This window comes from Gymnogyps californianus, chromosome 2 (genome assembly GCF_018139145.2).
Source record: "Gymnogyps californianus isolate 813 chromosome 2, ASM1813914v2, whole genome shotgun sequence".
Classification (NCBI taxonomy): domain Eukaryota; kingdom Metazoa; phylum Chordata; class Aves; order Accipitriformes; family Cathartidae; genus Gymnogyps; species Gymnogyps californianus.
In genome coordinates this window covers 156,743,080-156,768,453 of record NC_059472.1, presented here as the reverse complement: position 1 = coordinate 156,768,453, position 25,374 = coordinate 156,743,080, and the positions used below count along the sequence as shown (strand labels likewise).

The 25,374-nt window shown below is 39.3% G+C and overlaps 1 protein-coding gene across 5 annotated transcripts in view; it reads left to right on the top strand.

Moving 5' to 3' along the window:
* Positions 1-1,230: 1,230 nt before the first annotated feature.
* Positions 1,231-25,374, top strand: part of ZMYND11 (zinc finger MYND-type containing 11) — a 110,898-nt gene continuing 86,754 nt past the window's right edge. For 3 of the 5 annotated variants that reach the window (XM_050890658.1, XM_050890657.1, XM_050890656.1), the window contains exon 1: positions 1,231-1,373. The gene's annotated coding sequence lies outside the window, so the exon portion shown is untranslated. The remainder of the gene's footprint in view (positions 1,374-25,374) is intronic. The other 2 variants (XM_050890660.1, XM_050890659.1) reach the window with 1 other exon arrangement.

The following is a 25,374-nucleotide window of genomic DNA, read 5'->3' as shown; positions in this document are numbered from 1 at the left end:
AATGCTTAACATAAGGTAGCCTTTTTGTAATTATACTGATGGTAAATCCCTTCTTACTTAAAGAATTGCCTGTAAATTTCATTTGCTTTTTATTAATACAAGCAATATAATGCAGTTAATAAATTATAGTATCACTGTTTGGTATCTACCCAACCCCTCAAGCACCCTTTGAAAGCAGATTACCAGCACTTTCTTTCCTATCTATTTATTTTAGATAATGTAAAATGTTCTTTCACGTTTAAACACATAATAGCAGTAAAGCTTTATCACTGCTGTGCAACTAACTGTTATTTGCATTTTATTTTTTAAAAGAGGATGTAAAGTCCTGATGCAGCAGTCTCAAACAAGATGTTGTTTTAGACACTACTAGAAATCTTATTTACTAAACACACTGGAGAAACTTTCACTGTTCAGTGTGCGAACTCTGTTAAATCCTTGACTGACCAGGCACAACGGATGCATCTTTTTCATCATTAGCAGTCCAAAACTATTTTAGTAATACTAATGACTACTCATATGACTAAAATTATTTGCATGCATACATGTTTATAGAACTAAGCTTACAGTGTATTTTAATAAAGCATGTCACATTTCTAGTCAAGATTAATTGTGAAGTATGTTACTTCTCCATTAAATAATTCCTGAAGTATTTCAGCAACTTTAGAATGTATTTGCCTAGACATTTGTTATTATTTACCTCACAGTCCATATAAAAACAGGATAAAATGTACATGTTTTCTTGCTACTTACATATATATATGAGCCTACAAAGTTAAATATTTCATATTACTATATATCTCCCAATCCTGCAGTGAAAGTGTGTATTTACAGCTCGCAACATATAGCCAACTCTGAGACAGACCACTGATTCTGTATGTTTTAGTTTCTGTTGCTCAAGGTGAGTATCCACTTTCAAAAACGTTACCCGGAATTTCTTCAAGTTGGACTTCATGATAGGAGGAATCTGCATGTATCAGGGCCAGATAAGTGGCACATTTTTTCTCTGCAATAAGATAGGGTCCAGACCTAAGAGTATGATAAAATACATATATAATAAATAGTTAAAGATCCGTTTCAAACGCATTATTAAAAAAAAAAAAAAAAGAAACAAACAGCAACTCCAGCAGACACCACTAGAGTTCTCCTTCTCCCAAATATCCCTAGCACCATCCTAAACCCTGTTTACCCCAGAAACCTGAACTGTGGACAGACAGAAGAGGAGAGAGAGAGAGAAAATTCAGACACAATAAAACTCTGAGGGGAAAAATATGTGGAAGGAGGAGGCAACAGCGGCCTGGGGAAGGGATTGAAAAGTTTCCCCTGGCTTAACTTCTCCCCCCCTGCAGCAGCAGAAGCAGCGCCAGCAGCACAAGGTGAGAGAGACTTTTAAGTCTGGGGAGGAGGGGTGTGTGTGCGGGAGGGGGGGTGAATTTACAGCCCTGTGGATATTTCTGTGTCTGCCTCCCTGGCTTTGGGGTGCGAGAGACGCCGTGTCTCATGCTGGGTGGATTTTTTTTTAATATGATGGAGGATTATAAACATGGCGCCTTAAAAAAACTACAAAATCATGTACACACTGTTCCAAGGAGATGGGGGAGAGGGGACAGGGGAAGGGCTGGGCACCAGGGGAGGGGGCAATCTTGCCCCGCGGGGTGCCATATGGGGAGAGGGGAGCAATTATACTTAATAATAAAATGTGTGGGGCTGCCGGGGGGGGGGGGGTGGAAGGCGGGATTTTTTTATTATTATTATTATTATTATTTCATTTTTCGGAGTGGGCAGGATTATCTGGCAGCCCGCTTGGAAATCGAGGAGGAGAAGGGGACGGCGGCGGAGCGCGTGTGATTATTAACGGCGATTATTTTTGTCCCCACACCTTCCCCGGTCGGATTTCGGCTGGGAGGCGGCGGCGGCGGGTCCCCCGCGCCCCCGTGCCGAGTTGCAGTCAGCCCGGGGTCGGGGCGGGAGGAGATGGGGTGGGGAGCGGGGCGCACAAGAGAATAGCTGCCTTCAACGCTCCGCGCGGGCCTGCAGGGAGCGGGGGAGCCGGGGACTCGCGTGAGAGGCGAGGCCCAGCGGGGTGTGGCGCAGCCCGGCTTCAGCCCCGTTACCCCCCCAGCCCCGCTCTTTGCCCACACGCGGGGCGACCGCTTTGCTCCCCATTCCCCCCCCCCCCCCTTTTCCTTTCTCTCACACGCACCCCCGCCGCCCCCGAATTTCCTCGCTGGGGTGGGGGATGTCTGCCTGGAGGACGGGTCTTGGCCCGAGTAATGGCAGCTGCTCGACAGCGCCGAGTCTCCACAGGAGAGAGACGGCGGGCCCCCGCAGGCCGGCCGCCGCGGGAGAGAGGCCCTGGCTCCCCTTACCCGCGGGGGGGCAGAGGAGGCGACGGGGACAGGGGTGAACTTAGAGCCCCAGCCCTCCTTCCCCCGGGCGGCTGCGGGCGGGCTGCGCTGTCCCCGCGGCGGGGACGGCCTTACCGCCCCGCTCTGCCGAGGGGGCAGGCGGGGGACGGCGGACCCTAGCTTCCCGGATCGCCCTGCTGGTGGAGCGCCTCGTCCCCCGGCATAGCCCCGGGGGCTTCCTCGCCTTCCCCGTCTGCTTCGGGGTAGGGCGCGGGGGAAGAAGGGGCCGACTTCTCCGCTCTCCTCCTCCGGCTCCCCCCGCTGCGGCTGAGGGGCGGGTGGGAAGCCCGGCTGCCTGCGGGCCGGGGCCCTCCCGCGCCCTCCAGAACAGCTCACTCGCTCCCCCCCGGCCAGAAGGGGCCCTCCCGGAGCCCACCGGACTCGGCGGTCGCATTTCGGGAGACTATGAACTACTAAGGGGCTTGCTTTTGGTGGTTTTGGGGGGTTTTGTGCGTGTGTGTGTCCCAGAAACCATGTCTCCAAATAACTCCCCTCGGTTCACTTTGTGAGGTCTTTTCTTTCTTCCCCTACCTCGGGTTGTCCAGAGGCCTATCTGTCTCTTCTTGCTTTTACGGGGAAAGGATGCAAGCGTAGGTGTGGGGTTTCCTGTGGTAACGATGATGGGGAGCTTCGGCGCGCTTTCCTGACCTTCCGTGCGTTTCAGAGAACAGTCCCCCTGTAAAATACTGATGTTAAGGACTTGGGAAACTTTGTGTGTCTTTTGGGGCTTATCCTGAAAACAGCAGACTCTGTTTGGGAATTTGTTTTTTGTCTTCTGCGAACATGCCAAACAGAACTTTACAAAGGCTAGAGCTGGGGTTGCTCGAGAAGAGGAAAAGGGGTGAAAAACTATTTAATTTGGTGCTGGTTGGTTTTATAATTGTATAACTTGGCATTTTAACACCCTGGAATCATCCGACACAGTCTCTGTATTGTAGGAGTAATACCATTTGTTGTAGTTTTGAGAAGATCTTACTGCAGTGGAAAGGACCAAAAGTAGAAAATGCTTTCTTGTCCTAGATATGCTGATTTTTTTGCACTTCTGTTGCTATTCTTTGTAGGAAATTGTTTAATTCTTTAGGGGTGATCACTGAGACAGGTGTCAGGAGGGGGAAAGAGTGGGAGTGGAAATGGCAGTTTGTGGTTCAGGTTGCAGTCCCTTGGGTTTTTCTAGTCCCTCATCCTTCAGCGTGAAGGACCTGGCATCTCTCCACTTTTTTTTTTTTTTTTATTTTGTTATCAACCATTCGGAGTGCGCTACAGAAAGTCTTTAGGGAAGTAGACCATTTGCTGACTGCTGTTTTGTATAAAAGTGAAAGTACCCGCAAAATAATTCCCAGCGTGGATTTATGTTTAATGCCAGCTTTTCCATGCCTAAACAAACCCTCTCTGCTTTGACCAGATATTTGTGTGGGGAAGGGAATGATTCATGGGCTAGGTAGTACAACAGAGAACACTTTATCTTTCTGATGGTGAGTTTGGTTTTAATGAGTGGGAAAAAAAGTTACTGTCTTGATGACTCTTTGTTGATTGTGCTATGGATGGTGGTCTCTGCTGTCAAGAAGAGGCATCTGCAACTGATATTTGGTATTGGGTTCAGCACCAAAGGACTGAGTGAGAAAAATGACTCTTCCACTCCATCTCATGAGCTGGATAGTGTGGTGGAAATTACCTAGTGATGAAGTCAGCTATGTAAGGGGAGTTGTGAGTGTGTGAATGTTGGGTGGGGGTCTTAAGACTTTGGTGGTGTGCTAGAAGATGTTCTTTTTGGAGCTTTATAGCACTGATTTAACAGGGAAATGCCCTCTGTACCAGTTAAACTGGTGTGTTTTTTTTTTTTTTTAATCTAAGCAAGCACTTACAGCTATTATTTTTAAATATAAATGTAAAAAAAAAAAAAAGAGTTTGTTCACCATGAACTGAAATTCTTAGTAGTTTGTCTTAGTCCTTATGTATTGCGAGCCAGAGCAATACTTCCTAACTTTTCAGGAACAATTGAACACTACAGAAGTAACAAGAATTCGATGACTGTAATTGCTGTGCGCACAATATGTGACTGCTAGGTCGTTTGCTGTAATCTGGTGCTGTGTGTCCACACTATTTGTAGGTAGTAGATGGTCTGTGTGCAGCTGGTGTTCAGGTTGGCGGGGGTCCTGCCTGCCCTTGTAGCAGAGCACAGAAGGGACTGTTTAGGAAAGACTTGAGGCTTCTGTAGAGGAAGAGCCTGGATCATCTTTTCAGCCTAACATCATCTCAAGAGCAAATGAGATGGTGAAAGGCTGTGAAGTGTGCTTGGCACTTCCACCTTGCAGGTAAATATAACCTACTGGGTGCTGTTGATGCTCCTCGAGAAGAAAACAATGTGGATGGACAATGAATTTGGCCTCAAACTCGCCTTGAAGTGGCTTAGGCTACATCTAGACTGTTGTGCATTTCTGCCAGTGAACCACAGCTTGGTGACCACTGAACTGTGCTATCTGCAATCTCTGAATTAGGATGAAATACTTAAAAAATAAATAGATAAAAGACAACATTTGAAGATGTTTTCTTAATTTTAGGCATCTAAACCTCTCCATAAACGTCTGCGTTGTCCAGTTTGTTAGAAAATTGTCTCATTTCACACAATTTGAGAATCAGGGCAAATTTTGGAATTAGGAGACTTGTTTTGGAATTGAGTACCCAACTGCAGGCAACTGAAGTTCATAAATTTTGGACATACCTGTAACTAGTTTTCATAGTTACTGCCTTCCACAGTCTTTCAGAGCATTTAGCTCTGGAAGTGTGTAAGGACTTCGGGCAGGGAATCTGTCCAGGATAAAAGTTCTGAAAGAGGGACAGGGTGATGATGAAGATGTCTTCAGTAAAATTCTGATTTTCTTCTTAAATGGCTTTTTAGCTAGCTCCAGAGTGGCATAAGTGCCTGTAAAATAAGTCTTTTATCTGTAAGGTAGGTTGTTACAAATGCTAAGTCAAACTATAAACAAAATTAATCTATGCAAAGTATATGTGGCTCACACCAGTGATGAACTTGGTTCATAAAATGCTGAGTTGTTTAAAATTACTGGCCAGATGCATACAAGAGTTTACTTTCCTGAATGAGGTAAAGTTTTATTTTTTTGTAAGAGTTAGGTCAGAATTGTTGGAGCAATTCTTTTTCCCATGTCTATCCAGTAAATACATACATTTCTTTCAAATCCTTACCACTGATTTTATTAATTGGGGTGGTTTTCCTTCCATGTAGTAGGACTTTCTTTAACCATCCTTCTTGCACTGATTGTTGAGGAGCTAATGTCACATCAAGTTCTTTATTTGCAGGGGGTTTTTTGTGTTGGTTTTTGTTGGGTTTTTTTAGTCTCGGGATGTGATGAACACTCCTGTAGCACTTGTGTAGTACTTGGAGCATGGTGCCCTTGGTAGCTGGGCAGTGCAACATATGTCGTCTTTTATATAGCTCATACATTTTAGTCTGTCAGTGTTGCTTGTGCTAAATGTTGTGAACAAAGATTGTTCTTGTCAGGTTCGGGATGATTTTTGATCAGTTGAATGTAAATTTAGCTCATAATTGGATTATTGTTCTAAGGTTTAATCTGCTAGTCGGGAGAGTATAGCCTGCAAAATAGGTAGTTTATAAGATGAGGTAATGATTCCATTTTGCAGGAGTTCCTTAATAAGTTAACTCTTACATTCCTAAAAAAACTTTTCAATGGTTTTCAGTGCAGTATGAAGCTGCAAATTCAGTAGTGGTGAGAGAGTATCTTGTCATCTATACAAAATGCAAAACAAGGGTGGAAAACTTTTTCTTGAAATAAAGCTCAAATTTGTCTTTAAATGGTGGAAAATAACATTTTTCAAAAAAAAACTTCATTCCTGGGTGTAGCGGAGGTAACTGGAAGTAGATTGATAGACACTAGAGTGGCTGTGTACAGTATAATAAACACTGTGGCCTCTAGCCTGAACGGGTGAACTCCTGTGGCACATGGAGCTCTCTGATTTCAGAGGCCTCTGCATGCATCTCCCTGCGACACCAGGGCTGGGTCGAGCCGATTTTTTTTCCGTATTTTCAATTCGAGTCTTTAAACATGGTTTTATCATCTGTTTAAACCAATGTCTGCCATCACGTTAATTCAGCAAGCCTGAACTCTGTCTTATTATTTATTTATTTTTAACTAGGCTGTGAATACTGAATTAGATGAAAAATTTTTTTTTAGCGGTAAAACTAGACAAATAACTGCATAATGGTTTTCTGGCATTATTTTTGTTTCAAAAGGAGTAAATAAGCTACTTGTTCCAACTGTACTGTTTCACTGAGTGTCTGAAGTCATGCTAACACACACAGTTGGCTTGAAATGCTTTTTGATGTAAGATGGCTGCAGTCAATTTCTTTAAATACACAAGTTATAAAAGGGTGAACTAACTTGAATCATAAGCTATGCTAAAAGCTGATTTTTTCCTTATGTTTTAGTAAGATTTCATTCATATTTTTTATGTCTCTGTCCTGTTTTTTTGTCCCTGAGACGAACAGGGTCTTTTAGTCTTGTGGGCAGGCGACAGTAGGCACAGTGGTGATACACTGTGACATGTCCATGAACCCAAGTTAAAGCTCATGGTGTCTAATTTTAGGTCAGCCAGCTTTGGTAATATCCCATCAGAGCCTGATCCTACAGCTGTACCACATACATAAATCCAAAGTGTAGTTACTGAGAGTTTTGTGTACAAAAAGACTGGTTTTGATTTTCTTCCAATCTCTCATTTTCTACTTCCCTAAAGTGCAGAAGTTTCTGCTATGAAAGTATAGACACATGTAATTTGAGTTTAAAGTACGTTATTGGTTAAAATGGCAGGACCATAATATTTGTGATTTCAAAATTACAAAAATATTAAAAAACAGGAGTAAAATAGTTACTGGTGTACCAGCACTCAGAATATCTTTGTGTATAGCTTTACACTATATTCCAAGTGTTAAATTCCAAGATTAAATAATTGCAGAAAAAACCATTGTGAGTTAATGATTATGAATCTTCATAGAACTCTCAATTGTAGTATGATATAAAACTAATTCTTAACAAATAATTTTAGCACCACAGACAGTGAGATCTGAAGTGCTAAAATCCACTTATTGGTTAAAAAATGAAGTCAAGCATACCTACAAAAATACCAGTAACATCCCATTCACCTTTTCTGTGGAAATTGCATTTTTTGCATGCAAAGAACTGGTCTCACTGTGTTAATTCCTTTTTTTCTGTAATAGGATACTATTGATTTGAGATACAGTAATTTAAAAAAAAGAGTTAAACATATTGCTGTTTACCTCTCATTTCTCCTATGCTTCATTTTCTTTTCCTTTGTTAGTATGTTAAAAATAAAGATGAAACCAACTTGCGTTATATTCAAATACATGATTTTAATGCAGCCAACTTAACTAATGTTTTGGTTACAGACCGTAGGAGTCTGCTAGTAGGTGTAGTACTCAAAAGCAGCATTTTGGAAAGTGCGTATTTGTACTTTGATCTCGTGCACTTACAGCATGGCATTATTATCTGGTCTTTTAAAGATAGATGGATGGGAGTTGCATGCAGTGACTCATGGGATATGGTACTTAGTTCACTAATTTTAGCAGAGCGATTCTTATCTTTCAACGTTAGGTTTTATTGGAACCTTTTGGAAAAGCGATGAAGTGAAACAAAATGGAGTTGAGAGAAAATTAGCAGAATCCCAAAGTAGCTAGAAATAATATACAGTGAAAAACAAATTAAAAGGATATAAGATATGTTTATTGCTCAACAAATCTTTGACAAGATCTGAGAGACAAGAGAGCTTTATCTTTCTTAGCACGCTATCATCATTTTCTATTAAGTCTCACACAACATTTATGCATTCAGTAAGAGAGGATCTCGCACTACAGATACCTGTTTACAATTACAGATGCTTCTCAAGTCAGAAACCAAGTAACAGCCAAGTCTGCATTGGCTGTTTGTGCCTTATTACTATTTTCTTGGTGTCATTGCCAGTAAAAGAAAACTTGCGAAGAGGAGATAGTCTGTGCCTTGCATAACGCTGCAGTGCATGCGTTCACATGCACAAATTAAAGTGGAAATTTTATCTCAAAATGGTGGGAGTTTTGTTTCTCCAGTTTTCCTTTTGGTCGGTTGTTAATTTTGTGGTCAGTATCTTCTGAGCTGTCATTGACTTCAGAGACAAGCTTAAACCCAGTGTTTATGCATAACCCCCTCTCCCCAACCAATTACTTAAGATTCAGGTTCAAAATTGTACAAAATCAAAACAAAAGAATTGCTGTTTCATAAAACGTGATCACAGGTCACTGTTCACTGATGAAAACTGATGATGTTCACTGCAGAAAATTCATTGTTACCAGTAGATTAATATGAATATAATGATGGAGACCTTGATCATATAAGCACTTGTTTCCCACAGGCATAAAAATGCATAGGCCTTGGAGCACACTGATGAATCAAGTTTATTTTCATAAAATATTTTAAAAAATTAAAACTTTAAGTGCAACTCCAATATTCAAGGAAGGACACAGTTACAATTTGTTTTGCCTATATAATTTTATGTAATGTTATATTTTTGATTCTTCTACTGGAGTGTGCAATGTTACGTAGGCATTTTTCATGCCTTTTGAATATCAACAGTATGACTATTGTTATTTTTGCACATGCTAAATTTTACATTGATGATTGTTCTCACTGAAGTTAAGTCACTTCTACATGTACATTAGTCTTTGAAGGAATTTACAGTATCTATGAAAAGAACAAAGGACACATGGATACCGTTTTCCTATTAGTGACTTCTAACATTTTCTGTAGATCTTAAATCCTGTATATTATAGAAAGCCTTGATTATAAATAAAGGGAACTGGTAAAAGAAGAAATACAGAGATTCTTACTGGAAAAGCTGATACCACTATGAGAAGAAAGGTTTATTTTTACAGTAGGAAAGCTAGGAAACAGATACTTCAGGAAACTGAGGATTTTAACATAGTTTCAAAATTATGGAAAACATATATGTGAAAGCAATTCTAATAATCACATGATTTTATTTTTTTTTAATCACAGAACATAAATTAAAAACCTATGAATTCTGAATATTACCTTGACTCATCCTGTTCATTAGCATTTACCTGCAAAATCGAGGCAATCCTTTTTGCTCCATGCAACAAAGAATTTAGAAACAGTAATGTTCTCCTCACCATGTGCTTCTATTCTTTCTTTGTTATGCAGTTCAGAAATCTCAGAAAACTTTTTTCCTTTCTATGTTAATTAAAACCAAAGAATTGTTATTAGTTGTTTTCACAGGAACCAGACTGGCACCATTTTTAGCTCCATGTAACTATAGTTGAGACTTTAGGATGTTCCTAAGAACCGGCTGCATGAACCTTTTCTCAGGAAGCTGGATGTTTCAGTGTCAGTCATCATGTGCAAGCTGACATTTGAAGATAATACGGCACACTGAATAATTTGGCATACACACTAACATTATCTCAATAAAAAAGGAGAATTTTAATTTTTTTTCACCAGTGAAAATAGCTTTCTGAAAACTTTTCATGCTCTTGGTAAAATGCGGGAAGAGTGAGGAGGGATGTACACTTTGCTCATTGGTAACTCACGGTGTCTGACCTCTTACCAGTCTGACTAGAATGTAATGTCAGGTTGTTTAAAAGCTGCCATATTAAAATCTTGTTTGTTTGTTTGCTTGTTAAAAAAAAGATTGTTTTATTTCACTGACATATCTTTTTGAAGGAGAGTGCTGATGCATACCTGGAAGCATTTCAGACTGACAGTGTTGGGAAGCAAGAAACATGGACACTCTCAATCTGTAATTGCATCTTTCAGTTTTGTAGCTTTGTCGTCTTCTTCTTTTTCTTCTTCTTACACTGACCTGAAGTAAAAAGACTTACAGGAAATAGTTGTTGTAAGAAAGAGATTCTTCCTTTTCCTGCGCACTTTCCACTCTGCTGGCTCCCAGAAGGCTTCTTTATAAAACCACCTAATTGGAAGCATACTCCTAACTTCTCTCTGATTCCAGACTTGAGATCTCCTGTTGTTATTCAACTTGTACCTTTTAGGAAATACGGATTATCAGTCAAGTATCTCCAGGTGCTAGTTTTATTAAGTTTTCTAATCCATGTTGACATTCTTTTTCTCAACAGTTTTAAAAAGTTTTATAAAAATAACCCATTTACAAGTCATCCAAGTGTAAGTGTAACTTGTAGCACTAATTTCTGAAGACATGGAGCTTTCAATAGAATGGAATGATTTTTGTCCCTTAGTGACACAGGAAATATTGATAAATATCAGCTAAAGCTAACTGATGGCACAGATGCTTTGAGTACAGGTGCACCAAGGAGCCTAGAAGCAGAACATGGTTTGCTCTGCTAAGTTAGTGGATAAGCAGTTACAGTGTTTCCTGGGCCAGTGGGAAGGAATGGTATCCAAATTTCCGCTTGGCTCTTCTTACTTGAGAACTGCCTTTCTTGATCAAACTAGCATGTTGTATAATCCAGAGTCTTGTCTCCAGCCATTGCCAGTCTCAAGTGTCTCCTAAAAAGGTGCCAAAAATCAGCCAATTTTCTGATGTAGAAAGGTATAGAATACTTTTTTCCCATACTAGTTCCCGAACAATAATTGTTTAAATCATGTTTTCTGCTTTAACACATATAGAATTTGTATTTATTCCACTTCGGAATGTTTTAAATTCTCTGTACTGTAATAACTGAACATTTTAGCTAATAATGTTAAAACCTACTCCTTTTTAGGTCAAGCCTGTTCTGTCCTTTCCGAATGCCTTGCAGCCTCCCACTGCAGTGCTCTTCTAGCATTTACTGAGAGCTCCTTCCTCGGTTGCAGAAAAGAGCCATGTATACCTGCCTGTCTGCCCACTATTTGATGGAGCTAAGAAACCTTGAGGGGCGAGTTAATGAAAGACCATAGAGGTTGTCTGTTGAGTGCAAATAAGAGCTGGGAAATGCACATATGAAAGGAAGAAAGGGAGAGTTTGGCATGAAATGTGCATTAAGTGAAAGTCAAGGTACATATGTCACAGTATACGTGAGAGAGGACCAGTGTCTTTGCTAACATAATTTGGTGCAGCACTGTTGACTTTAGTGGAGCAATATTAGTTTACACCTGCAGAAAATTTTCTCCTGAATATCTGGGAATGAGAATATATAATGAAGTGTTTATGGATGAGTGACAGAGAGAGCGTGTGCGAGAGCGAGAGCACATGCACACATTTTCAGGCCTGATTGATTATATGAAAAAAACCTGGAGTTGAGAGAACATTATTTTAAATTAACATTCATTATCTTCATGCGTGAGATAACAGTTCACTTTGGACCAGATCCTAGCACCATTATGTTTCTTGAGCAGAGACTGCTTTTTCCTTGAATGAGGTTATTCAGTATGAGAATGGCAAAATGTAGTCAGATCTTGACAATAAAAATACATGGTTTAGTCACCATATATTAGAATAATACTGTATTATTTCTGTCAGGAAAACATGGATTTTTTTTTTAATAAATGGTTACATTTTCTTTGAAATGTAAAATAAAAAGTAAGAGAAACCTTTTTTTGGATCTCTAATCTTATGCTTGGAGAAGCTTGCAGCCATTTTAATTCATGCTGCATTCATTGATCTAGCAGTTAGATTATTTAATCACACTGCAGCTAGGTCATCTACCTATTGGACACTGTTAAAGAGTTCAGTAATAGACTTTGGGTTATTGGCTTCTAAATGTCACTTTTGCAAAAAAAAGAAAAAAGCAAACAAGCTATAGATGGTATAAAGGAAAAAACAATGTGAATTCATGGTCTTGTCATTCAACTCTTTTTTTTCTGTACATAATATAAATAGAAAAAAATGCACATCATAGCAAACAAAGGAAAAATCTGATTTTTATCTTCTTTGGCAGTTCTTTTGCTTTTAAATACAGAGTTTTGCAACATTAAGTCATCTAATTAGGCAGCAGCTTGCTATTAAATATTTTCACAACAGACATAGTTTGTGAGCATGAAAATGAAAGCCACAGTTTAAAATTACAACCCCAAATAACTTTCTGAAATGAAAAAATACTCTAAAAAATGGCTTATTTTTAATTTTAAGTATAATCATGTAAAAAAGTGGGAAAAAGTCTGTATTTTAGGTATTCAGCAGCAGTAGGAAACTATTTTCCTAGACTGTAAGTGCTGCAATGGTAGAAGCCCAGTGATCTAGATATATAAAAAAAGAAATAAATGTGGCAACAGCTAATGTGTGGCAGTGAAAAGCAGAGGAAAAGATTGTTGTGATGCTCTTAAGTGTCCTGTATTTTCTGAGACAGAGCTACTCACAATGACATAAACCTCTCTTGGTATGCAATAGGCAAGTATCTTGTATAAAAAGAGACAGTAAATTCTTTGGCAGTGATGCACTTGGCAGCAGTGATTTTTAAAGGGTCACCCATGCGCTTTTCAATTATTTCCCTACAGAGATGAAAAGGAAAGTTCATGCTCTTCTGAGGTATTGTTTTAGTCTGTCTGAATGCAGGTGGAACAAGAAAGTCATGTTTCATAAGAAGATGGGAACTGTATTTCCCTCTTGTTAAATGGAAGCTAAGAATCCAGAGATGCTAATTCCATCTGTCTGTGTCTGGATCCCTTGGCTTATTTCCTTGTGCTTTCCTGATGTACACTGAAAGCTTTTTCAAATGAGTGATTATGATAATGTTAAGTATCTCTCTGTTACCTTCAGCAGAGAGACTGTAAACAGAGGAAGGGGTCAATTGTTCATCTTATTTGCAGTGTTTTCTTAATAAGCAAATTATTCAATGGTTTCACTCTCAGACTCTTTTAATGGCCCCTCTGCTTTATTATATTAGTCTATGACAATTTTGGTACAACTTCTTGTTATACTTTCATCTGGGCACTCTGGGATGTGATTCCTTTCTTTAAGCAACACGCCATGATGTATATAAATGAGGAGTCCAACTGTAGATGAGGAATTTGACTAAAGGTTTTATGAATGCTATCCCATTGCTGAGTAAGACCTCAGTGCAGCAAGGCAGGTTAAATAGGGATCTGATAGTTTTGCTCTCTTTCTTTTGGAAGAGCATTGAATAGGCTGCAAACTCAGACAAATGTGCTGTGTCCACACTGTGTATTTCTTTACTAGTAAATAGGGACTTCAGTCATGGAAGGCAACTCAGCGAGGTTAAAAAAAAATGGTGCTGAAACCCAGCTGCATGGCAAAGGAAAATGAGAATTGAGTGATAATAAAAGCAAAAAGTCAGTGTTAATGCAACATACTTGCATTTTTTTTCAGGAGCTGAAGATGCCTCTTGAAAAAGGTTTTGGGTGGCTGAATTACAGTTTAGGAGTCATCAAGGGAAAGAGTGTTTAGCTACAAGTGAAGCAGGCTGAAGCCTTCCTGCATGGGAGAGTTAACAAATGTCTGTTGAGTTCAGTCCATTCTGGTGGGTGTGGTGGCCAGATGATTATCAAACAAATAGATGAAGTACAATATTACAATGGGTATCAAACCTTTTCATGTCTACGTTACTAAACTTAAGAAACAAAAGAGCTCTTGACAGTTTGAAATTACAGCCCTGGTTTTGAGCATTTCTTCCGAGTTCCACTGAATTAATGAAATTAACTGAACTGCCAAACTCGGTGGAGAGCTGCCGGTTAGCTGTCGCAGGAACGCCACATCTTGGGCAGAATGTGCTGCTTTACAATCGCTCTGTGTTGAATTTAAATGACAGCCTTCACTTCCTGCATCTCAGGCTGCAGCAAGCTGCAATGGGAGGTAGCCCTGAGAAGGTGTTTGCCAATGAGGCTCTAGCACCCTTGACAGGTATGCTAGATAATTAAAAAGTGATAGATGATGGTGTGCTGTGTTTCAAAGTTTCATTTAAAGTATATATTTATGTAGTTATGATTTTGACTCATCCAAACTATTTGTATGATCCATTGGCACTTTCCACAAGAGTAAGGATGCTTGCCCTCTCGTCCTGGCCAAGTTCCAGTTTGGGTAATTACATTCTGACTACCTACATTTCTGTAAAGTTTCATCTGGATTTTGTTACTGTTGTTTATTTACATAGTAATGCATATGTACTTGGCAGTTTACAAAATAACAGCACAGGATAAAAAAGGTACAAAAATCCCTGCTCCAAATTACATTTAGTATTTGTGCATGAATAAATATAGTGTGGCATGATACAGTACAGAAAAAATACAAAGTGGCACATTCAGTAATAGCATTCATAGAAGAGGTAGGTTTTCAGAGTTTATGAAATAGAAGAGAAAGTGCAATCCATGAAGTGCAAGTGTAAAAGAAAACAGCAAAGGGGTGATGGAGACAAAGGAGAGAGGTGAGAAAACTAGGTAGATCTAGGAGGGATGAGAAAAGAAACATGGGATGAGGTGTAGTTCAAGAATGCTTTGTAGAAGACACTCCTGCAAAAGCTGGTACACCATGGGTTAAGTTGCTGAGTAGTGTGCACTGTTAAACATATGATATATTGTGCAGCAGGAATGGATATAATTCACTGGTAAGAGAAATAATACCTGTTTGTATTGTAGTTAAAACTATATATATAATTTTACAAGGTTGTTGGGCATGGATTTTACATGTGTAAAGGGAGGGGGAGTCAATTTATGTGGTGGTGTGTATACATGTCAATAGGGCTTAGGCAATCACAGATCTGCACGCGGCAATCATCTGCTGGCACAGAAATGTTCCTCTTCTACATACAAAGGCACATTTTATCATTTACCACTCAGTCTCTCAGAATTCTGCTTAAATTACAGTAGGAAGGACTTGCTGTGTGTTACTGTAGAGTAACAGGTAGGTGAAGAAAAGAATGCAAGCCACATCCTGTTGTGGAGAGTTGTTCTGTAGAAATATGAACTTTAAAGCTGCAAGCTTACTCTTAAAACTGATTGATATTAATAATCAGTATTAATCTGGAATGGATTTCCAGAGGAGTTCAAAATAATCCAATATTAGACCATATTGCATAACCATAGCAGTCTAATATTTACAAGAACTGTCCCAGTGGTCTTCCAAAAATACTTAAGTCTGCTTAGAGATGCTTCATCCACAGTCCAGATGTACCCTATTTGACACAGGTACTAGAAGTACATGGGAAAAAGTTTTAAACAGTTTTCGTTTTGAAAATGCTTTCAAGAAAAATGTTTTTGAATAGTACTTGTGAGTGAAATCATACTCATCTCAAATAGATTGTTCACAAAAAGAGGGTTTGGGGTTTTGTTGTTTTATTTTTCTAGAAATGGAAAAAATGGTTTTGAAAATATCTTGGAATTTGCATATTAACATTGATGTTTCTTATTGTTAGCAGTTGTTTTTACATGACTTCATTTGCTAACAAAAGTAGTACATAATGTACTATGTACTTACACAAAAGAGAGATTTAGGACAATGCATGTGCTTTTGAAAGTTGCGGTTCTTCCTATTTTTATTTTGGTCTGTTTAACGTTTTTTGGGATATCTGTCCCGGCATTGTTTTTGGAAAGAATTTCAACAAAAATATTTTTCACTTTAGGTCACAGATACACAGTAGTACCAAACCTTTAAGCTCTTATGTAGCAGGACTACACTGATCACTTATTCTGACCTCCTTTAGCTCCTGTGTAACCCAGTTTAACTAATTTTACCTATTTCTCCTGGATCAAGCCCACTGAAAACGCCATCGGGAGCCCTTGTGATAGCAGCCAGCCTGTCGTGTGTAAGTGAAAGGGTTGAAAACCCATCTTTCAGCGCTGTGGGGCCCACAGGGATCTTACCTGTTTAGCAGTGTCTGTCTAGTTGGCTCTTTTTTTGTTATCTGTGGACTTTTTTATGGAAAGATGCAGGAATACTTCAACAAGGAAAGCCGTCCAGCACCCACATGCTGTGCATTCTGGGAATGAGATCCATGTGGCTTCTTACCATTTTTTTTTTCCTTCTGTATCATTTATTAAAGCTGTTATGGAGTATCTGCTTAAGGCTAAAAGAGTTTGAACTCTCACTTAGCCTCATTAAGGTCTTGGGCTTGGTGTTTACTGCTTCTGCTTTCATCAAGGCCACTTCCTCAGAGGCTTTTGCAGGAGATACATATAGTCTTACAAATGACCTTCTTCATTTTCTGCCTCAAATTGTCATAGAATTATACTTTTTAATGAGCAGGTTTTATTTAATCTCCAAATTTTATGTCTGGTGTTCTGCCTCTAAAGCAGAATTCGGTTTTTATACTTTTATGCCAGCGGTTGTCTACTTCTATATTCACATATTCAAATGCTTCAGGCTATTCATGTGTGTTTTCTGAAGGGTTTAACAGTTCGGCCATTTCCACACAGACTGTCGAAGTCAATTGGAGACTGTATCAAAATTTGCTATCAGACTGCTAAGATGAATCTCCTGCCGTTACTACAGAGTACTTCTCCAGAGCACACAACGTTGTTATGAAATAGCTGCGATATTGGAGATGATGCTATCTGGAGCTCCATCCCTACCTTCACCATGTGCTGTAACATTACTCAAACCTATATATTGGTAAAGAAGTGCTGGAGTGGTTTGTACAAAAGACTCCAGGACCTCAGGTACTTAGTGGCCAGGTGTAGTTGTTTAAGTCACTGTGATAAACTGTACTTGTGCACTGTCACTCAAAAAAGAGAAAAAGAGGTGATTTACCAATAGGCAATTTTTTTTTTTTATATGTACAGTTCGCATTTATGTTTTCTTTTTGCTTACTTTGCTCTCCCTCAGAATTATTGAAAGTTCCCTGAGTTTTATTTCTGTGCTTGGGAGGAAACTGAAAGTGGCACAGTCAGTCTGTACCTTATATACTTATTCATTGCAAAGATACAAGACTAGTCTTAAGTGAAAGGACTATGTAGCTCATTAGTTTGAATATACATGAAGAATTCATGTCTCCAAGAATTCTGGTTACTGGTAAGCGACCTCTCTTTTTATTTTAACTATAAATTTAAACTTTGACCGATGAATGTGCTTAGACTAGTGATGTGCTTATTAGGTTAAAAAAAGAACAAGCTTTTAATAGGAAAAAATTATCACAGGGCAGACAGCACGGGATTTCATTAGCATTTATGGATTGCTAAACTGCAATTTAAAAGTCACATTTCTGTCTAAAAAAGTTTTCCACAATAGTCATACAAGTAACATTAAACAATGTCTTTTTAGTTTGTTTACTTGGGGTCAGATTTTCAATGATTAAAGTGATTGAAGTTGCAGGGACTGTCTGCGAAGGCTGCACTACTTACCTGCCATTGATTTTAGTGGGACTTTGAATAAACGTTAGTTCTGAAGATCCCACCACGTATGGACCTCATCTCTGTCTTCAGACATCTTTGAAAATCTGGCCCTTAGGACAGCTAGCAGCATTCCCTGTGTTGTTTCAGCAGTTTTCGCTTACCAGTTCCCCATTTTACTCTGCTCAGGAAGGTCCATCAATTATAAACAGCATTTTGTAGTAATTTCTGAACTTCGAGTTCATACCTGTCAAGAGGGATAGACTGACAGAAGAGACTTGGCCCTGGCTTTCCACTTAGTATTGTAGTTCTTTGCTCTAATAACATAAATAGTTCTTAGGATAATTCTTTTCATCCATAGATGTTTAAGTGCTGCACAAAGGGGATTAGTGTAATTAGTTTTGCATTTGGAAATGGTAATACAGAGGGTACGCAGTGACTTGCCTGAAGTTAACCAGCACAGGAGGAGACTGTACCAAGTTAGGAGCCCTGGTGCTCAGTCTACTTTCTTCAGCAAATGTAGTTTCAGAGTGCTTGATCTAGCCATACAAAATATCTGGATGAGAATCTTCTAAATGTAATGATTTGGTACTTAAGCAGTGTGAGTCATGTTCTGGGATGCTGGCAGTGTTTTTTTGTGATATTTCCGTTTCACATTCAGCTTCGGGGGCTCAGCGGGGGCTTTTGGTGTGGTTGCCATATGAAGTTCATCAGGGGTGACAAGCGAAAGCAGCTTAATGTGCTCATGTTATTTTTGTCTATAGTAGAAATTTGTGATGGGGACTATTTCTGTTTTGCATAAAGTCACCAGAATAATGCATTGAGCTATAAGCTAACTGGAGATGCTCAGGACTATTCACAGCAGAATAGCCTGGATAGTGTTAGTTGTTGGGTGTAGTTATTTTGATTTCACCGGGGGCAGAGGCTAAAAATCACTTGTCAGACTTCTGAAATTGCACACCCTGGTAATTGTGATGCTGAAGCTGGGTACCTCTGCTGGGCCTTTGTCGTGGTTTAACCCCAGCCGGCAACTAAGCACCACGCAGCCGCTCGCTCACTCCCCCCACCCAGCGGGATGGGGGAGAGAATCAAAAAAAAACCTTGTGGGTTGAGATAAAGACAGTTTAATAGGACAGAAAGGAAGGAAAAACAATGATAATGGTAATAATAATATGACAATAATAATACTAAAAGAATTAGAATATACAAAACAAATGATGCACAATGCAATTGTTCACCACTTTCCGACCAATGCCCAGTTAGTTCCTGAGCCGCGATCCGCCCCTCCCAGCCAGCTCCCCGCAGTTTATATACTGGGCATGATGTCATATGGTATGGAATATCCCTTTGGCCAGTTTGGGTCAGCTGTCCTGGCGGTGTCCCCTCCCAACTTCTTGTGCCCCTCCAGTCTTCTTGCTGGCTGGGCATGAGAAGCTGAGAAATCCTTGACTTAGTATAAACACAAGTTAGCAACAACTAAAAACATCAGTGTGTTATCAACATTATTTTCCTACTAAATCCAAAACACTGCACTGTACCAGCTACTAGGAAGAAAATTAACTCTATCCCAGCTGAAACCAGGACAGCCTTCCAAACACAGCTTTTTGTGTATTGGTTCCCCAACTGTATCATGAAAAAATTGAGAAATAAATCTTACAAAGTGCTGTGAGCATAAAAATGTTCAAGGCTACAAGATGCTCAGCCAAGATGGCTTGCGGAAAAATCACTAGTAACCTGATCCAGCTGCTACTCACCACGGAGTACTTACCACTTCTCTCCTTGCTTTCTCAAAATTGACTGTAGAGGAGGGACACTGGGCCACGTTGGATGTGTGTGCTATAGGTACTGTGGGTGCTCTTGGCCCAGCTTGTTTGCTTTTCTCTACCCCATCACTTAGAGTGGATTACAGTAAACTTTTCAGGCAGGAGAACAGACATGTGGTCTGTCTCCCTTAAATTAATTCCTGTAACTTGCTCAGCTGAGGTTTGTTCCTGATCCCAAAGGCTAAAGACCATACCCTCCAAGGATTCAATTAGCCAACACCTACCTTAAGAGCCCCCAAGCTTAGGACACATTTCTCCTTAGGATTCCTTCTCTTGGGCACAACAAAAAGGCTCCCCAGGGAAGACCCAGGATACTTCATGTTGTCTTCAAAGTAAAAGATTCTCAAGATTCCTCATAGCATATTCAGTCCTTCTAGTCAGAGCTTGATTTAGAGAAAGAACTGAGATTTGTGGGCCTTACAGGTATGTTAGATGGGAAGGCAACTGGTTGAAACGTGAAGGTCTGCTGAGTCAGTAAAAATATCCAATCTTTATTACTCTTATTTACAGTCTGCTTATATTAATAAGCTAGGATTTAGATTTGTTGTGAATTAGATGTTGACATTTCTCTAGTGTTCCAACAGAGAGGCTGAAACTATGCTGTTACCTATGTTACCTTCTCCATCTTTAGCCCATGAGTATCCCATGTATTTGACTAGCTTCATGTCATACTCAAGGAATTCAATGTGTCTTTCATCAATCCCTATGGTTCTTATGATCTCTATAAATGTGTCTAGAACGAGGTGACTATGGAAGAGAGTAAAAAGCCACTTAAGCCACAGACCAATATTGGCGTGAGGATGACTGTATACAGCTAGTCTGAGTAAATGCACATTGGAAACTAGGCTGTAGTTTCTAATCATTAGCATTTCAGATGGTAGAACCTGTCATGTCATGTCATGGCTGCTTTTTAGTGTTTACTGTATAGGGCAAGTATGGCCAAACTTACCCTGTGGATTACACTTTAAAATTCCTCTATGAATAAGGGCCAAACCCCCCATACTGTATGCTTTGGAGAGCTGAGGGCTCCCGAAATGCGGGTTGGGACTTGTCTCAGTGTTGAGTGCTAGGGTGATGTTTGCTTCAGCAACCCATGTTGACTTGTTTCTTCCAAATCCAGTAATTTGAATTTACTCAGCCACTGCTGCCTCAGCATGGCCCTGCTGCCAGATACATGACTGGCAGCCTCACAGGAACCACCTGAAACATTCACCTGAAATATTTTGAGCCAGGAGTGGTTCAGGAGCTGTGCACTGGCCACCACTGGCTTCAGCAGCTCTGTATGGAGCAGGTAAGAATAATTCGTCAGGTCTCTGAAATGATTTACCAGTCATGCTGTCTCACTTTCATGCTTGTAACAGATTTTGAATATACTTCTCTATGGCATGATTTCCTCCCGGTAAAATAGCAGTATCAGCACTTTGCTATATTACGAGGCATTTGGAGTATAAATTAGAGAGGAACAGTTGCTAAGGCAAACACTTCCATTTTATTCTGAGGACAGGTCTGCTTCTAAGACCAGAAGCAGATGAAGATAATATGCCAATACTTTTAGCACTAGAAGAATAGAAAATTAGAAGTAAGAAATAGTGCATATTATTTTTGTGGGAGCAAAGGATGGAGAGAAAGTGGTTTGATAAAAATGAAGGCAAGTGCAAAAGTAAAAGGCAAGCAGATTTAGTACACTAAATTGTTTAATGTCTCTATAAAAATGGCTGGAACTTCAAGTTGATGGTACCCCTGTAGTAGCAGGAAATGAAATTGTGCTTAAGCCTTAGAAATCGTGAAAAACGCTTGCTACTATGATTTTCGGATTAGTTTTAAAGAAAGTACTACATTAAAGGTAGCAAATTTTGTACTTAGTAACTAAATGAATGTTATTTTGAAATTGAGAAACTGCTAATAACTTGTGAAAGAATGTCACGAGAAGTAGCATCATCTTCCTTAGGAGAAAAATCTTCCTTAAAATGTTCACCAAGAGACAACAAATCTTGCTAGCAATTCTCTTACCAGTACTCTACTACTATTTCTTTGTTCAGAGTGAATGTCTCTTCTCTGGGAAGACTTGAAATGTATTTTGATCTACATTTGCTCATAGTCCATTCTTTACTTTTTGCCATGACATCGGCAGTTCTGTTGTCATCAGCAAGCTGAGGCATTCACTGCGATAAAATCTGGAACTGCCCTCATAGCTTCTTAGAGAACTGAATATTGTTCTTGCAGAAATTGTCAGGTTTCAGACTTCAGCACAGAGGGTGCTTGTGCTATAGAACATGAGTCCTACGCTTGGGAACGCCCTCTTGGATTTCTTTCTTGAGTGTAATTAAACAGGAATGGCTTCTTCAGTGTTCACTCATCAAATCTGAATACCCATCTTTCAAGAATGACTAGAGAGTACTATAATCAGAATGCATATGTCGGGGGGGGTTCCATTTTATAAAAATGAACACAATTTATGAACTGCTAAAGAATATAGATACGATATCTTTTTTTAACTGAGGTTAAGAAACTTTCCTGGTGTCACAGCAAGTCTGTAGCACTGCCAGGAATTGAACTTGGACATACCTGCAGGACAGACGTTCTTAAACAAATTTATTTGCTATACTGTTGAAGCTGGCTGTCAGCAACTGGCCATGCATTGTCATTTCTGCTTAAAACAGATAGGAGTGGCACATGAGACAGGAGACTTAGTACCAAAATAGTCAGTGCAATCTTCCTGCAGCTCAGCTTTTCTATTTCTTAGACTTTTAGTGGATTCTTCCAGAGTGCTTATCAGGTCAGGCAGTCTTTTTTAATTCTTTCTCAAAAAATAGCTGCACAGATTTTACACAAGCTTTTCCTTTTCTAAAGAAAAACAACAACAAAAAGTAGACTGAGAAGAAAACATTCTTGTCTAAGATTGTAAATTATTAAAAATAGTGATTTTTAAAAAAATTGAATAAATTAAAAAAATGAATAAATTGAGACAATATAATTATTTTTCACATTTCGTCATGAAGCTTACTTGAAACAGCAGCTAAAACACTCCCAATAGAAAGAAGTATTACATTTTTAAATAATCAAATTTGCTTTCCAGTATGTACTTCTGTTGCTTGCTTTCTTCTAGCTGTTAGCTGTGGCCAATTAAAAACACAAGTCAGTTTATTTTTTATTCCTCGTAATTAGCATTTTCATGTTCACTATATGTGCTAAACTTTCAAAGCCGTTTGGGGGTGATTTAAAAAAATATTTGTAATTTATTCATTGGTACTGCTTTTTAGAAAATCTTTGGGCTTTTTGAGATGCTGGCAAATGGGAAATAAAAGGAAGTAAGGACCACCAAGAAAATCAGGCAGAGCACAGATGAAATATCCCGTACCCCTTTCCCACGATTGCAGGAAACAAGATATAACAAGGAATGGGGAGGATGTCAGGGAGGTGGCCTATAATCCATGAAAATTTATAGCAAATCAGCTGGACAACTGAAGAGGCTCTTGATGTGGGAAAATGACTAAAATAACTGAAGTCAGCAGAGAAGTACTCAGATACTATGGCTAAGTAGAACAGCAGCGAGCAGGTCATGAATGTGAGAGGCATCATAGAATTAAGGGTACAAAAATTGTATCAATGTGATGGATTACCTGAAGGAAATTAAGTGCCCCTGATGTTTCACTTGTTCTTTTTTGAAAATAAAGATTTGCAGAAAAATAGCCAATTGAGTAGAAGAGAAATCTGACTGTTTTTAATTACAAGAGAAAAAATGATGAAGTCCGCTACTGCTGCATGAGATCCAGGAAAGGCAAAGCTGAATTTTGTTTGCAAATTTTCATAGTGATAATGTGCCTGTTGTGTAGGATTCTGAATATCTTTACCCTATTTGTAATTGAAGTGGATCTGCACCTTGTAACATCCCAAAGTTGTTAGGAAGGCATTTTGTAGGATGAGTTACATTTTAGCTGTTGCTGTCTACTTCAGTCCCTTTCAGAATTACTAAAAAATCCATGTGTCTTCCAACTAGTTACCCTATACCAAACAGATTTTTTTCCTTCAAGAGAAAAAATCGAGTGTCTCAATTTTTTTGTACACTTGTGTGTTTATCATATAAATGATAGGTCCAATGCAAGATGCATATAATTCTTCATGCCATTATATTATTTCTTGTTTCACCGCCTGCTACCTCCTTTGCTATAAAAGTGCAGTCTCTTTGTAATACACTTTGGATTTTTTTTTTTTTTTCAGATTTAGAGATTCAAAGATACTACGTGAGGGAGAAGCAATTTATGTGATGTGGCTACAGTCTTAAGCTGTAACAATGATAAATTAGTAACATTGCTTTAGGAGTCTGCAGTCATTTTGCTTTTGATATGATTTGAAGAACTGTATTGCTTAAACTTGGGGTTTTTTTCACATACCGTAGAAATTTAATAGTATGGTTCTGTACAGATTCTTGACTGAATTATGACTAGATTTGTTCCTTAGTCTGGTTTACTGGAATATATTAATGTGTAGATATCAAATATAATTTATTTCCTTGGCAGTGCTGTACATTTGTATTTGATTTATATTTACAAAGCCAAAATCTTATAATAAATAATAGAACCAAACTACTTGCATAGCTTTCTTTTTTGATCTTTTTTCTTATCTGCATAAACATTACTGCAAGCTCCTGGGCTGATACCTGTGGTAAATGGATGTTTGACGTTTTGTATTTCTCTACCATGTTATCTGCCTGTGTATCCAGCCACGTAGTCCGGCGTCTCTTCCAGAACATGCGTATTCATAAAAGCTATTGACTGTTGTCATGATTGAGACTGGAGGGCTGTAGGCAGTGATGAGATGTGAAACTTCGAACACGTATCTTTAAGATATCCATCTACCTGATTTGCTGCTCTACTGAGAAGAGTGTTTATTCATCTTGGTTATTTTGAAATGAGTTTCTTGATTTTTGGGAGAGAGAATATAACTGGAGCCGAGAACTGAACTGAAACTCTACTTTTCTTAAAATTGAATTATGTAAAATTCATGCCAGAACTTTTGATTTATGTGTTTTTCCCATATGCAGTCTTTTAAAATAATTTCTGTAATCCCTGGGATAAAGCTCTGGTGCAGGATTATATCTGATTCATGACAGTGGAGTAAGGGAAGAACAGGAGGAGAGATGGAACTTGGAGATTTGTCTTTGCTATTTGTAGATCTTGGGCAAGCCCTTTAACATTTCAGACTCAACTCCCCCTGCTTTAGATTGTGGGCAGGGTTTTGAAGTTCTTCGAAAGATCTAACAAAAAAATCCAACTTCTTTAGGGTACTAGGAACCACACTAGAGAAAACAAGTTAGTCATCCAGCCTTAGTATCTTTTCTTGAAGGGTTATCTGTGAGCTCTGGAAATTAAATATTTTTCTGGGTTTTGAATAATGCTTAGTAACTTAGAACTAGCTCTGTATCCTATGGCAAGTCCAGTACTGAGTGTATTGACCAAATACATCCATTTAGGGTTTGAACTGTGGGATTTTGCAGTGGAATTGGCTTGTGGACATGAGCTGCCTGATACAGCGGTGGAGGATAACGTTTTTGGTTGGAATTAGCCTGAGTCATCCCACAGGATATTTCTTCTGCCAGTTTCTACCTGCGTGCAGCTCCTGTTACCACCCCCATCATCATGCTGCTTTTTGAGGACAGTCGTGCAATGCTGTCTCCAATGAAAGCATTTTTCACTCCCCTTCTCGTGGGGACCTGCCCGAGAAGCGCTCTCCATGTTAGGCCCTGTCCTTGTGAAGCCTCTCCTTCGCCAGGCATGTGTGAATAAGAGCCTTTCTTTTCGTGTTTGTCTTTATGCTCTTGTGTGGTGGTGGTGGGCATCTCACAACCATCTTCTTCCCTCTCAGACTGGTTTGGACATG